The 13183-nt window shown below is 41.4% G+C and overlaps 1 protein-coding gene across 1 annotated transcript in view; it reads left to right on the top strand.

The window, feature by feature from the left end:
* HAO2 (hydroxyacid oxidase 2) overlaps positions 1 to 13183 on the top strand; it is a 98003-nt gene that overhangs the window by 40248 nt on the left and 44572 nt on the right. The gene's annotated exons all lie outside the window — the stretch shown is intronic.

Here is a 13183-nt window from a genome sequence, read left to right as displayed (position 1 = left end):
GCATTAGCAAACAATTAGAGAGAAGTGTTTTCCAAATGGACAAAGTGCCGAGTCTCAGTGGTTGGGCACTGGGCCAGGTACTAGATAATGTCCAAAGATGGCTGCCACCATTGTTTTCCCTTCCTCTATGTGCATACCACTCTTTGACTGATGAGTGTTTATTTCTCCTTCCCTTGAATTCATGACTGCTTCAACCAAGTTATATCTGGGGGCTTTTGAGCTTAGATTTAAGAAGACTTGCCATTGCTACTTTTTTCCTCTTATAATCCAGCAGTTATGCTGTGAGGAGTCCAAGTTGCATGGAGAGGCCATATGGAGGCACTCCACTCAACCCGGCTGAGCTTCCAGCTGAGAGCCTGACCCACCTAGAGCTGTATGGATAAGCTATCTTAGATAGGCCAACCTATTCCAGCCCTGATGACTGAAGCGAGTCAACACTGTTCAGAGCAGGAGAATCACCCAGCTGAGGCCAGTCATCCTGCAGAATTGTGAGAGTCAATAAAATCCTTGTTTTAAGCCACCAAGTTTTGGATGGTTTGTTACATTGGAGGAGGTAACTGAAACACAAAGCTTCTAGTTTCATGGAGAAAATAGGCATTAAAAGGAGATAATAGTAATGGATGTGCAAGGTACTATAGGAGCACAGATTGTGTCCCCAAGTTGCGAGCTTAGGATGAGTAAGAGTTAACTAATTGAAAAGGTGAGATGAGTGACAGAGGTAAAGGCTTGTGTGAAGCCTAGAAAGAAAGAAAGAGTGCAGGGCACATCTAAGAAACATAATTTTAGTGCAACCTGATCTCGGCGTGTGAGGAGTAAGACGAGAGGAGGCAGTAGTATTTAGAATTTGGAAATTATTATAAATGCAATGGGAGGCCTCTGAAGGATAATAAGGCTGAAAGTGATGGAAACTGATTTATGTCTCACCTTGATTACAGTGTAATGTGTGTGAGCACTAACAAATATAGCTAATTTTTATCATATCCTTTTGTGTGTGTGTGTGTGTGTGTGTGTGTGTGTGTGTGTGTGTGACTTGATGGGCAAATAGAGAATCTTTGGGGGTGTGAAACTCTCATTGTATTCTTGGCCTGTTTGGGGCACATGGTACTTTGTTCTTTGCCATGGCAACTCTGGTCCCCAGGCTTGGCTGCCTTCAAGTTAGCCGATGGGTGGGACGGGGACTGATGGTTTCCATATGAGCTGCCTCTAAAAGGCTCTTGGCATGGACTGGTACAACTCCATCTCCAGTGTTAAAAATTGTTGATCAGTCTATCCCAACAACCCACCAGAGACGCCTGCTGTCTTTCAGGAAATTCCATGCTCCTGGGCCAAGCCCATTGTTTGAATGCCCCTGAACATCTCCCAAGGAACTGCTCTAAAGCCCAGCCAGAAAGAAGAAATAGATATGAACCCAAAGAGACTGGAAAATTTGGGCAGGAAGCTATAAAATGAGATGCAGCTTGGAAAAATACATATTGTTACATCTGGGAGAGAAAATAATATATCACTAGCAATCCCTGCACTGCCGCTCCCCCAGCAAATACACATTCAAGCACAGGAGCAGGGGCAGATTACTGTCAATCCAGTGAGGTTTAAGCTTCAGTCCCTCAATTGTACAGACCCGTTCCAAGTCCTTGGGAGAGCCTAGCAATGCATTCTTCATATGTTTTTGTAAATTTGCAAAGGTAAACTATTTTTTTCTTATAGAACCACCACCCACCAAATTGTATAAGCCTCATGCTACACAAAACCTGTATCTGCCCCTGAGCAGGCTGAAATGTTTGGTGACAATGTTGATGGTTACTCTGCTATATCAGAACCTCTCTTGCTAGCTCATGCAACTCTGCAGGAATACATGTTCAATGAAATTAGGCTCAAATCCTGCCAGGGCACACCCCTGGGTGAGGCTGTGGGCAAATACTGGGCCCCGTGTGTGCAGGAAGAGCTATTGCATCATGTGACTCTAAGACTGGTCTCCAGCAAAGTCATGAAATTTAGGAAATTTGTTCTAATTCCACCAGCCTTTCTAATACTGAGCCTCTTATGTAGTGTCCCTCTCTCCCTTTCACCAAGTCTTGCCTTTGGTGGAGGAGTCTCTGGACTCTGTTCACACTGAAGTAGACATGGCTGATAATTGATCAAAGGCACCTTAGGATGGAGGTGGATGTCTTCATGTTACTTGGCTTCAAAGCCTTAAAGAATTATATTCTATTAGTAGAAGTAATTTCACAAATGGCCAGCATAGACCTATAGGATTTCTGAGAAGCACCTCAAAACCATGATAGGTTTGAGAAACCATCTCCCAAACTCCCAGTAAGAAAGCTTAGAATGACTTTTTGAAATTTCATATATAGTTTTGATTATATGCCACACAGAAAAAGGTTTGCAACTATTGAGGAAAATTGGCCCTAGAGGAGGATGCAGATAATTATCCAGTAGTCCCCTGTCCCACCTTGCCATCTGTCCCATGCTCCCAAAGGGGACGTGTATCTCCAGTCTGAGAAGCACACTTTCACTCATTTAGCATGGAGCTTGCAGGAGCAGCCTTGGCTCAAAAGAATGCCTTCTCACAGCAAGGGACAAGAAAGAATCTCCAGGATCTGGCAGGGCTTCATGCTTTTTATTTCAAATTGCAGTCCTTCAGGACCGGGCTTCTTAGCCAGTCCCCTACCAGACATTTGGCAGAACCAGCACCCCAGCCCGGACAGGCTGGCTTTGCTCAAGGCGCCATGGAAACATGGGGAATGGTGTTTGTTGGCAGTGGAGATGCGCCTGGCTTGGCTGAGCTTGGACTCGCTCTTTCTGAGTCCTCTAAGTGGTGCCTTAGCCAGGGAAGCACTCCTCACTGCCAAACCCTGGAATCTGTCCCTTTCGCAGTGATCACAAAATGGGTCTCCCATCTGGCTATGTGTAGCTTTCTTCTCTGTGTATCTTTATCTGAAGTTTAATGAAACCACATTTACCAAGCAAGTGACTTTCAGTTAATGAAGGCAGACACTGGACTCCTGACACCGAGCAAAAAGGTGACATGAATGGGACTGGTCTTTGAACCTCTCTTGCCTACTTCCATGTCCCCTCCACTTTTTATGTCATTTGTCCCTCAAGGAAGTTCCCGCTCTTGCAGGGCATAGGGCTCTGGTAATTCAAACTTACAACCAGCCCCTCTAACCATGGTGAGTGTAAAATGGGGAACCTGGGACTTGGTAGCTCATTCCTCTAGCAACATCCCAGAAGATTTTCAAAAAGATGCAAACTTAACACTAATAAATTAGTCTTTCAAAATTCCTCTGCAGCAGCTACAGAGAGATTTTGCTTTGTGTGGGCCTTCCTAGCACCCCTCAAAGCATCACTCTCCTTACGGAAAAGGCAAGTCCTACCAGGACCCCCCTCACTGGGCTTCAGGCTACCTGAGAGCACAGTCTGCTGGCAATGCTCAGGTATCCCAAGCTCTGAATGTTGCTCGGTTGAGCCAGGATTGATATTTTGGGAGATAGTGATACATACTTCCCAATCCCAAAGGAGATCCTTTGGGCCAAGCTATACTCCTTTGGGATGCAGTAATTGCTGCCATGTTGTCTCTACATGGAGCATGTGAAGATATCCATGCATTTCCACAAGCTGCCTGCATAAGCCTCTCAGCCTAAGTGTAACCAAAACCAAGGTTCAGCTGCCTGCCACCACAAAAGCCAAACTCATGAGACAGGTGCTGATGAAAAAGGAAAGAGATTTATTCAAGTGCTGGTCACCTAAGAAGATGGGGAACTCTTGTCCAAAGCCTATCTCTTCACCTTAGTGCAGGCAGAGGTTTTTATAAAGAGAAAGAGGAAAAGCAGAAGAAAGAAATCAAGGGGAGGGGTTTGAAAAGTTCTGTACATGCAGGGCAGCACAGTCCATTCTGATAAGGACCTCTAAATTGGTCAAGTGATGGTCTGGTGTGTGTCATCCTGGTCTTTGTCATCCTGGTTCTACAGTTGAAGGTCAGCAAATCTCCCGGAACTGGAATGACTGAAGATAAGAGTCTGTATCTTCTGAAGTTAGTTCCTAGGATTGTTATACAATCATGCTATTTATCTACAAGCTACGTGTTAGTCAAAGTCAGTCATTTACAGAAACAATGTCAAAAGAAGGGTGGTGTGGGTCCCACTGTTACATAAGTGCTGGATGAGTCAATCCCCAGCCAGAGAGGCCTCTGGGTCCTTGGTGATCAGTGCACTTGGTCTCTTAGGAAGCCAACCCCAGCCAATGAGGTACATGGCATCCTACAAAAAAAGGGCCTGGCCTCCTCTGAGACATTAGTTGGTCAGACATCTCTTATGTCTGTTCCTTGACTTATTACTGGCCATCCATCTTTTGAGGCCACATTGTTGTCTGGCTTCTTCCCACTTTTTATCTAATTCTGCTCTTGTCCCCTCTATACATACAAACATACTTTCACCATCCTGTCCTTCCCCCATCTCAGTCATGTCTCAGACTTCCTGCTCAGGCACAGCTCAACCAGGGAATGCTAACCCCACTTTAGTGCGGCATCCTATGCAGACCTGTCCAGGATTTCCCCTAACTAGGTCAGCAGTGGAAAGCTGGCCTCAAAAGTGGGACCTAAATGTCTATGGGCCCCAGAGAGGATTGAGGGGAAATTTTTCAATAATTTCAAATGAATCCAAATTATGGGGGAAGTGCCATCTGTGGTTCAAGATTAAGTAAATAACAATGCCAAGGGGGAGAACAGCAGCAGGGTGACACAGCATGTTCACCTATTTCTATTTTTGTCATTTTAAACTGTAGCTAAATGAGTATGATTTGTGGCCCCATTAGTCTCATTGGCGAATGTGAGAGGCCAACAAGAAAACAGTTAATTTCCAAGTAAGCTTGGCTCTAAATGCACAGAGCCTCTCAGCATCAGGGCCAGCCATGTTATGGGGTCACTGCTCCCTGTAACAGCCTCTGGCAGGAAACACAAAAAGCCTTCATACTGGCCGTTTTGCCTTGCCCTGAACTCCAGCCTGTTTGCATGGGTCTGAATTGCTTGGCATATGTGTGAAGGCATCTGTCTGTTTCCCCCATTTTAGTTTGGGCTGAAAGTGATTTATTCCAAAATCTGTTATGTATTTAGGCTATGTCATGCCCTGAATACTGGGTTTCACTGCTATTTGAGTAACTTGTACAATTAATTATCCTTTATATTCGGGCTATTAGGGGTTGAGCTGGCATGAAGCGTATATATTGGGCAAGAATAACACACAGATGGCATGTCACAACTATACCAATAGCTAACATTTAAGTGGTTTGCAAAGCACTTTCACATGGATTATTGCCATTGGTCCTCACAATACCCTCCTTGAGGTAGGTAGCAGAATAAAAAAAATTATTACTCCCATTCTACACATGATAAATATGGGACTCAGAGAAGTTAAAAGTGGCACAGTCAGAACTTGAGATTCCAAATTCCACTTCAGAATTCGTAAGCTGAAAAATATGCGACTTTAGCTCCTGGGGTTCTTTAGTTACTTGGTTTGAAATTCTCTGTCAGTTGCCTACATTGACTTTTATTTAACATCTTTATTGAAATATAATTGACACACAACAAACTGCACAGATTTAAAGTATACAGCGTGATAAGTTTTGACATGTGCATACACCCACGAAATCAACACCATAATTAAGATAATGAACATATTCATCACCCCTCTCCAAAAGTTTCCTTGGGCTTCTTTGTAACCCCTCCTCCTCACTCCTCCTACCATCCCCAAACATGGATCTGCTTTCTGTCACAATATATTAGCTTCCATGACTTAGAATTTTATATAAATGGAATCATAAGTATGTATTGGCTTCTTTCATTCAGCATAATGCTCATTCATGTTCTCGCATATATCAACAATTCTTTTTGTTGTTGTTGAATAGCATTCCATTCTATGGATATATCAGAGTTTGTGGTGTATTCATTCATCTGTTGATGAATATTTGGATCGTTTTTAGTTTGGGGCTGTTACAAGTAAAACTCCTATGAACATCCATGTACAACGCTTTCTATAGACGTCTGCATTTCTCCTGGGTCAATATATATCTAGAAGTGGAATGTTTGCAACATACACTAGGTGTTTTTAACATTTTATAAAACTCCCAAAGTGTTTTTTCAAAGAGCTTGGACCGTATTACATCCACCAGGTCCTCATTCCCATCCTTGCCAGCACTATGTACAATCTGTCTTTTTATTTCAGCCAATCTGATAGGGATGTAGTAATCTCTGTTGTAGTTCTAATTTGCATTTCCTTAATGACTAACAGTGTTGAGTGTCTTTTCACATGTTTACTTACCATCTGAATATCTTTTTTGGCAAAGTGTTAATATCTTTTGCCCATTTTTTAATCACCTGGTATATGTTTTTATTGTTGAGTTTTGAGAGTTCTTTGTAAAAACTGGATAAAATTCATTTATCAGATATATGCTTTGCACATACAGTCTGTGGCTTATCTTTTCATTCTCTAAGAGCACTTTAAAAAATTTTAGTAAGTCCAATTTATTAATTTTTTGTATTGTATATAAGAAATCTTTACCTAACCCAAGTTAACAAAGGTTTTCTCCTAGTATTTCTTCTAAAAATGTTATAGTTTTAGGATTTACACTTGGGTCTGTGATCCATTTTGATTTAATTTTTTATATGGCGAGAGATATGAATCAAAGTTCATTTTTTTGCATATGGATATCCAGTTGATCTGTGTAAAAGATCATTTTTCACCACTGTCTACCATTACATCTTTGTTGAAATCAGTTATCCATATGTGCACACTTCTATTTCCAGACTATTCTATTCCATCAGTCCTTTTGTTTGTCTCTATGCCAATACCACGCTGTCTTAACTCCTATGATGGTCAGTTTTATGTGCCAATTTGGCTAGGCTACAGTACCCAGTTATTTAGCCAAGCCACAGTCTAGGTGTTGCTGTGCAGTATTTGGTAGATTTTTGTGTGTGAAGGCATTTTGTAGATGTGGTTAACATCTATGACTTTAAGTAAAGGAGATTGCCCTCAATAATGTGGGTAGGTCTCCTCCAATCATTTGAAAGGCCTGAAAAGCAAAAACTGAGGTTTTCTGGAGAAGAAATTCTGCCTCAAGACTGCAACATTAACTCCTGCCTGCGTTGCCAGCCTGCCCTATAAACTTCATACTTGCCAGCCGCCACCCTCATGTGAGCCAATGCTCATTCCCCCTCCCTGCCCCTCCCTTTCTCCCCCCACTGTCAGCTCAGCTTTTGTCTGTGTGGTTTCAATCACAGCCAGGGCTTCTCTGTTCTCTGACAGCTTCAGGCTTAAATTACCTGTATAACGTGCAGCTGTATAACTTGCAGTCCTTGTAGAAAGAAAGGTTCTAATTTTCACACTAGTTTCAGTAAAATAAAAATTTAAAAATCCCAGAAATGAGTCTCGTTAGACTAAGTCAAGTGACATGTCTACACCAGAACCAAAACCCATGCACTAGGATACACTAGCTTGCTAGACCTGGCTCATGTGAATGTTGGAGGGGAGACATGTAAGGTGGAGGTCAATGGAATGACCATGTCCTTCTCAACCTCCTCTCTCAGTGACTAGTTTTTGCAACCTCAACATTATTATTTTTTTTTAATCTTTAAGACTCTTCTGTTGACTTCTACTTTCTACATGGCTTCTTTCCTTAAAAAAAAAAAAGTCTAAACCTCTTCTTTCCCCTGAAGTGTCAGCATCACCTGCTGGTTCCACCATATTGCATGTCCCAGATTGTTAGTCAACTCTCTGCAAGGTTCAAGTTTATTGCTGTCACCACTGGAGTCTGCAACAGCTTTCAATTTGGCTCCTTTGTGAATCTCATTAATATGCAGTTATCACCTCTCTCCAGATCATTAACAGACATTAACCAAAACCAAACCTAATCATGATGTCTGAAGGTTCTGTGGCAATAACTCTTCCAAAGGAAACTAAGGAACTTGACAGAGGAGGAATTTGGGTAGAAAAATAGAGATGGCCTCCTTTCCTAACACAGAGTTTTCATCAAAAGGAGACCTTGAGAGGAAAAATGAAAAGCCACAGTGTAAGGACAGGGAAATAGAAAAATATGTCCTAGCATCTGTGTCTGTAAATTTAGGGTCAACTTCACAGCCATGAGTAGCTGCAAGTTTTGGAAGTCTGAGGTTACAAGCTACTGTTTATTTATTTTACTTATTTTATTGAAGTATCATATTCAATAAATATATTTGCTTCAGGTGTGCAATATAGTAATTTGACATTTATATACCTTCTGATAATCATCTGTCACCCTGCAAAGTTGTCACAATATTATTGACAAGCTACCATTTAAATGAGAACTCCATTAGCAAAACTAAATGGAGGAGCAGTTGACAAAGGAATGGAGTTGTTGGCTGTTCTCCTCCATGTTATGAAACACTCACTTTTTGGTCTTAGAAGTGTCTCAAACTGCTTTTTTTTCTGTGTTGGTTGTTTCAGTGTTAGCCTGAGTATGATACCCTTACCATTTCTGAAAAATATGATCTGCACTTTCAACCCACAGCTGTATTTGTTCTGTGAGCTGGAGCTTTTCCTGTGCTATTAACTATCTTGATCTTGACTATTGTTCATAATCTTCAAATCCATCAACTCATGCCCTTTGTCATCTCTCACCTGGATGACTACACAGCTTCTTAGCTGGCCTCCTCACCTCCCTCCTTGTGACCCACTTCCATTATGCCCCTCCCCCTTACTAAGTCCTTCCTCCTTAGAAAAGTCAGAGGAATCTTTCTAATGAGATCCTGTCACCTTGCCTTCTTCACAAACGAAAGAACTGAAATGCATAGAGAAGCTATAGAGCATGCTAGACATCATCATCCGCTTTTGTATGTGGAGATCAGGAAGTAAAAACAAAGACCACTGAATGGATTAAGAATATAACTCTTTCTGCGTAGTTTGGCCATATGCCTAGTTCTGTCCAGTGAGTTGTGGGGGGAGTGATGTGAATCACTTCTAGGCTGGAGCGTTTAATTGCCAACGTGAGACCCTCCTGTGTTGGAAATGTGGTGACAGACTCCATCCGACTGGGTTCCAGTGGAATTACAATGAGTAGAGCTCTCCTGGGGAGCTGTATTGAACATAGAGTGTCAGTAACCAAAAAGCCTTTGTGGTTTGGAACCACTAAAATTCTAGGGTTGTTGTTTACTAGCCCAGACTATTCTGACTGATACAGATATTGGAACTAGAAGAATGGTGCTATTGTAACAATAGCCAAAAAACCCCTCCCTAGTGTGACCCCCAAAATACGTGACATTCGCTTGTAGGCCTGGTGGTAGTTGGTAAGAAAATGATATTGGAATCTGGAAAGCTGACAATCCATGTTATCTAGTGGGAAAGCTTTTGGTAAAACTGTCCCCTTCAGTCATTTTGGAGGCATATTATGCACCTAATTAATTTGTAGACCTATGAGAAGAGTTTGGAAAACAGAATACTGCAGTGTACACTAGTTTCAGTTAGCTGTATTTGGCAATGTATGAAAAGAAAGAGATGTGCTCAGAAAAGAATTGGCTTCTTACTCCTTTCACCTTTTCCATCCAGCCTCCCAGCCCCCCTCCCATCTGGCAACCATCAGTTTCTTCTCTGAATCCATGAGTCTGTGAAGGTGGAGGTATTAAGAAGTACAAATTGGTAGTTCCAAAATAGTCATGGGGATGTAAAGTATAGCATAGGGAAGATAGTCAATAATATTGTATTAACTATATATGTGTCAGGTGGGTACTAGACTTATCAGGGGGGATCACTTTGCAAGGTTTATAAATGTCTAACCACTATGCTATACATCTGAAACTAATCTATATATATAAAAGGCTAATATGCTAAGTGTCCCTCTGACCACATGACCGGTCACTATGACGCACACTGACCACCAGGGGACAGATGCTCAACGCAGGAGCTGCCATGACACGCACTGGCCATTTACAAAGAAATGGCACCACGGACCTGGTGCTGACAAACCAACACTCGGCTTCCCCCAAGTGGGATACAGACCCCGCCACCACCCCGGAGCAACAGCCCACCAAACCACAGCCAACGCTACCAAGACCCCATGGTGCAAAATGCGGCCCACAGCCCAGCCCAGCCTGGAAACAGTCGCTGTGGGCGCAGGGTAATGACATGTGTAACAACGCCCGGCTTCCTCTCCCTAGCAACTAGCCTCCTTAGAGTTTCTTCAGCCCAGGAACCCAACTTGCTTTATAACCAGGTGCAAACATTTTACACTTTAACCAAATGTCTTTGAAGCATTTTCCCGTGCCTCATCTCATTTGATCCTCACAGAAGTCCTGGAGTAGGTATATAGGAGACTCAGTAGAATCCTGTTTTCTTCTCATTAGCCAGAAAATGGAGATTTAGAAAGTTTAGAAACTTGACCCAACTGAAAAGAAGTAAGGAAAGGTGGACCTTGAAAATGACTTCAGTAGGGTCACACTTATGTGTTCCTATGGAAACTATTTGAATATTTGTTTTATATGGATTTTTATTCAGTTCTCAAGCATGCTACTGCAGAGCGCCCCTCAGCTGCCAGGCAAGCATTTGTAGCTTGTGTGTTGGCAGAACCAGTCCGAGGCTTAGTGTTGTGACCTATTTTAACAATAAAGTGCCTTGGAAATTTAAAAAAAGAAAATGACTTCAGGTTTTCTCACTGTGCAGAATATAGTCCAACACTGCTGCAGTTAAATATTTTACCCTTTGTTCTCCCTGTGTGATCTACAATAATAATCTGCTTTGTGTTGATGTTTACTGCTGTGTTGCTGACAATTACCTGAAAGAGAAGTTGGGGTGCTTCACTGGGCTGGAAAAAGTTTAGTTAAATCAGAAAGCAGGTCTAATTAACCAAGTTTATTCTATATATATAAAAGGCTAAGTTGACTCGCACATGCACAATACATATCTTGCTGGCGCCAATCGCAAACATACGTGTGTGTTTTTTAATATATTTCATTGATTTTTCACAGAGAGGAAGGGAGAGGGATAGAGAGTCAGAAACATCGATGAGAGAGAAACATCGATCAGCCGCCCCTTGCACACCCTCTACTGGGGATGTGCCCGAAACCAAGGTACATGTCCCTGACCAGAACCGAACCCAGGACCCTTCAGTTCGCAGGCCAACACTCCATCCACTGAGCCAAACCAGTCAGGGCAACGCAAGCATATGTTTTGATCTGTCATTGTTGATCATGAATTTGGTTGACACTTCTATTATAGAGAAAGGGCGAATAGTGATATTAAAATATTTCTTCTAATTAATTTCCTTTCAATGTGCACAAATCCGTGCACCAGGCCACTAGTTGACAAACAAAGAAAGAAAGAATTGGCATGTTTGCAAGCATGAATGAAAGAAAATAGAGAGGATTCAAAAATTCAGGGACAAGTGGGGTTGCAAAGTCAACTGCTTTTCAATTTTTACCTGAAAAGATAAGAATGAGAAAGGCTCTGTAGTGAGGGGTGAGATCAGGAAAGCAGGGATGAGAAATGGGAAAAGGGGAATTGATAAGCGTTTGAATAGGTGAGTGAACTACGCAATATCTCTATTTAATCTTAAACAGAAATTGTTAAAAGAACTATGAAGTTGAAATTTGGGATAAAAAATTTTAGCTATGTTATAACAGTAAAGAAATACATTTAGATATTTGAAGAATTTTGATACTTTTGTATTTTCCTTTAAAATTTTTTGATTCTTTGTTTTCTCAATGTTATATGTTTTAATAAAGTTTGTTTTCCATTGATGTAAAATAATTATAAATATTGAAGGAGATTGACCATAAAAGTTATATCTGTAGTGTGCAACTCCAGACCTTGCACAAATCTTGATGAGGCATGTTATTACTTTACTGACATCTGGGGGCCATGTAGTTTAATTGCAAGAATATTTTTTAGCAAGGAAAATGAAATGTGTTGAAGATTTGTATTCAAAGCTGTAGTAATAGTTGCAAGTGTTTTTTTAACTTCTTTATTCCTCTATTTATTACCTTATTTTCCATCTTTATATTTTTTCTCTACTCCAACTTTCTTTCTCTTCTTCCCTTTATCTCTGATACAGCATATGGTTATGGTCAACATGATATAACCTATATATCCAAGATATCCAGCACATTTCTGAAGGAAAAAGTGAAAGGAACCACTGAGCCTTCCAGAAACCTGTAACTAGGAGCTTCTCAGATTCATGTAGCAAAAGATCCACAAGAACTTCCATTCATTCATTTACCTAACATTTACGCAGGTCCCACTGTGTACCAGGCATGACATCAGGTGCTGAGAATTCTGAGACAGAAACTTGTCCTTGAGAATTTCTCAGTCTTCTAGGGAATATAAAAACAATTTCATTAAAGTAGGATCGAGGTAACTATGGGTCACTCTGGAGCATCCCAGATGCCCCAACCTTACTCTTGCAGACATTGTTAATCACTTTCAGCTGAGCATGAGTTCTTAGGAACAGCCCATGTGTGTTCCACAGGGACCCCTCTGAGACTTTCCTCTTCCCTCTCATTTTTTGGTGCACTCAGTATAGGGATTAAAACAAATAATGTCTGCAAAATGCTTAGGTCAGTGCTTGGAATTCAGGAAGCACTTGAAACATTAGCTAATGCCATTCCTCCACTTGGGTACTCAATAGGCTGTATGCCAGGCACCATACCAAGAGCTGGAGATGCTAAAATGAAAAGACAGCCCTGACTTTAAGGAGTTTATGAGACTAATGGAGAAAATAAGTGGGCAAATAAATCATTTCAGTGCACTATGGTCATTATTAGATTAGCAGATTACGAGTAGGAGAGGAAGAACGATGTTAATCTAGGGGATCTATATATAGCTAGCCTTTGAACTGAACTGTCAGATGTAAACTACATTTGGCCAGAGTATCTAGAAGAAAAAGAGCACTCCATGCAGAGGGCACAGCATGAGCAAAAGCACAAGGTGTAAGTACATGACCTGCTTAGGGAACTGTAAGTAATTCAGGATTGCTGATTTGCAAAGTTCAAGGAGAGAGAAGTTGAAACCACGTTAGAAAGATAACAAGATCCACATCAGAAACAGCCTTGCAGGACATACCAAAGAAATTCAAGTTTATATAATAGACCAGGAGTGATTCAGACTGGTGGCATGAGTAAGAGGTGTTTTGTTTAGGTAAGAGGTGTTTTGTTTGCTTCTCACAGAGT

The sequence above is a fragment of the Cnephaeus nilssonii genome (genome assembly GCF_951640355.1).
Source record: "Cnephaeus nilssonii genome assembly, chromosome: 21".
Lineage (NCBI taxonomy): Eukaryota > Metazoa > Chordata > Mammalia > Chiroptera > Vespertilionidae > Cnephaeus > Cnephaeus nilssonii.
This window is presented reverse-complemented; position numbering and strand designations above follow the sequence as displayed.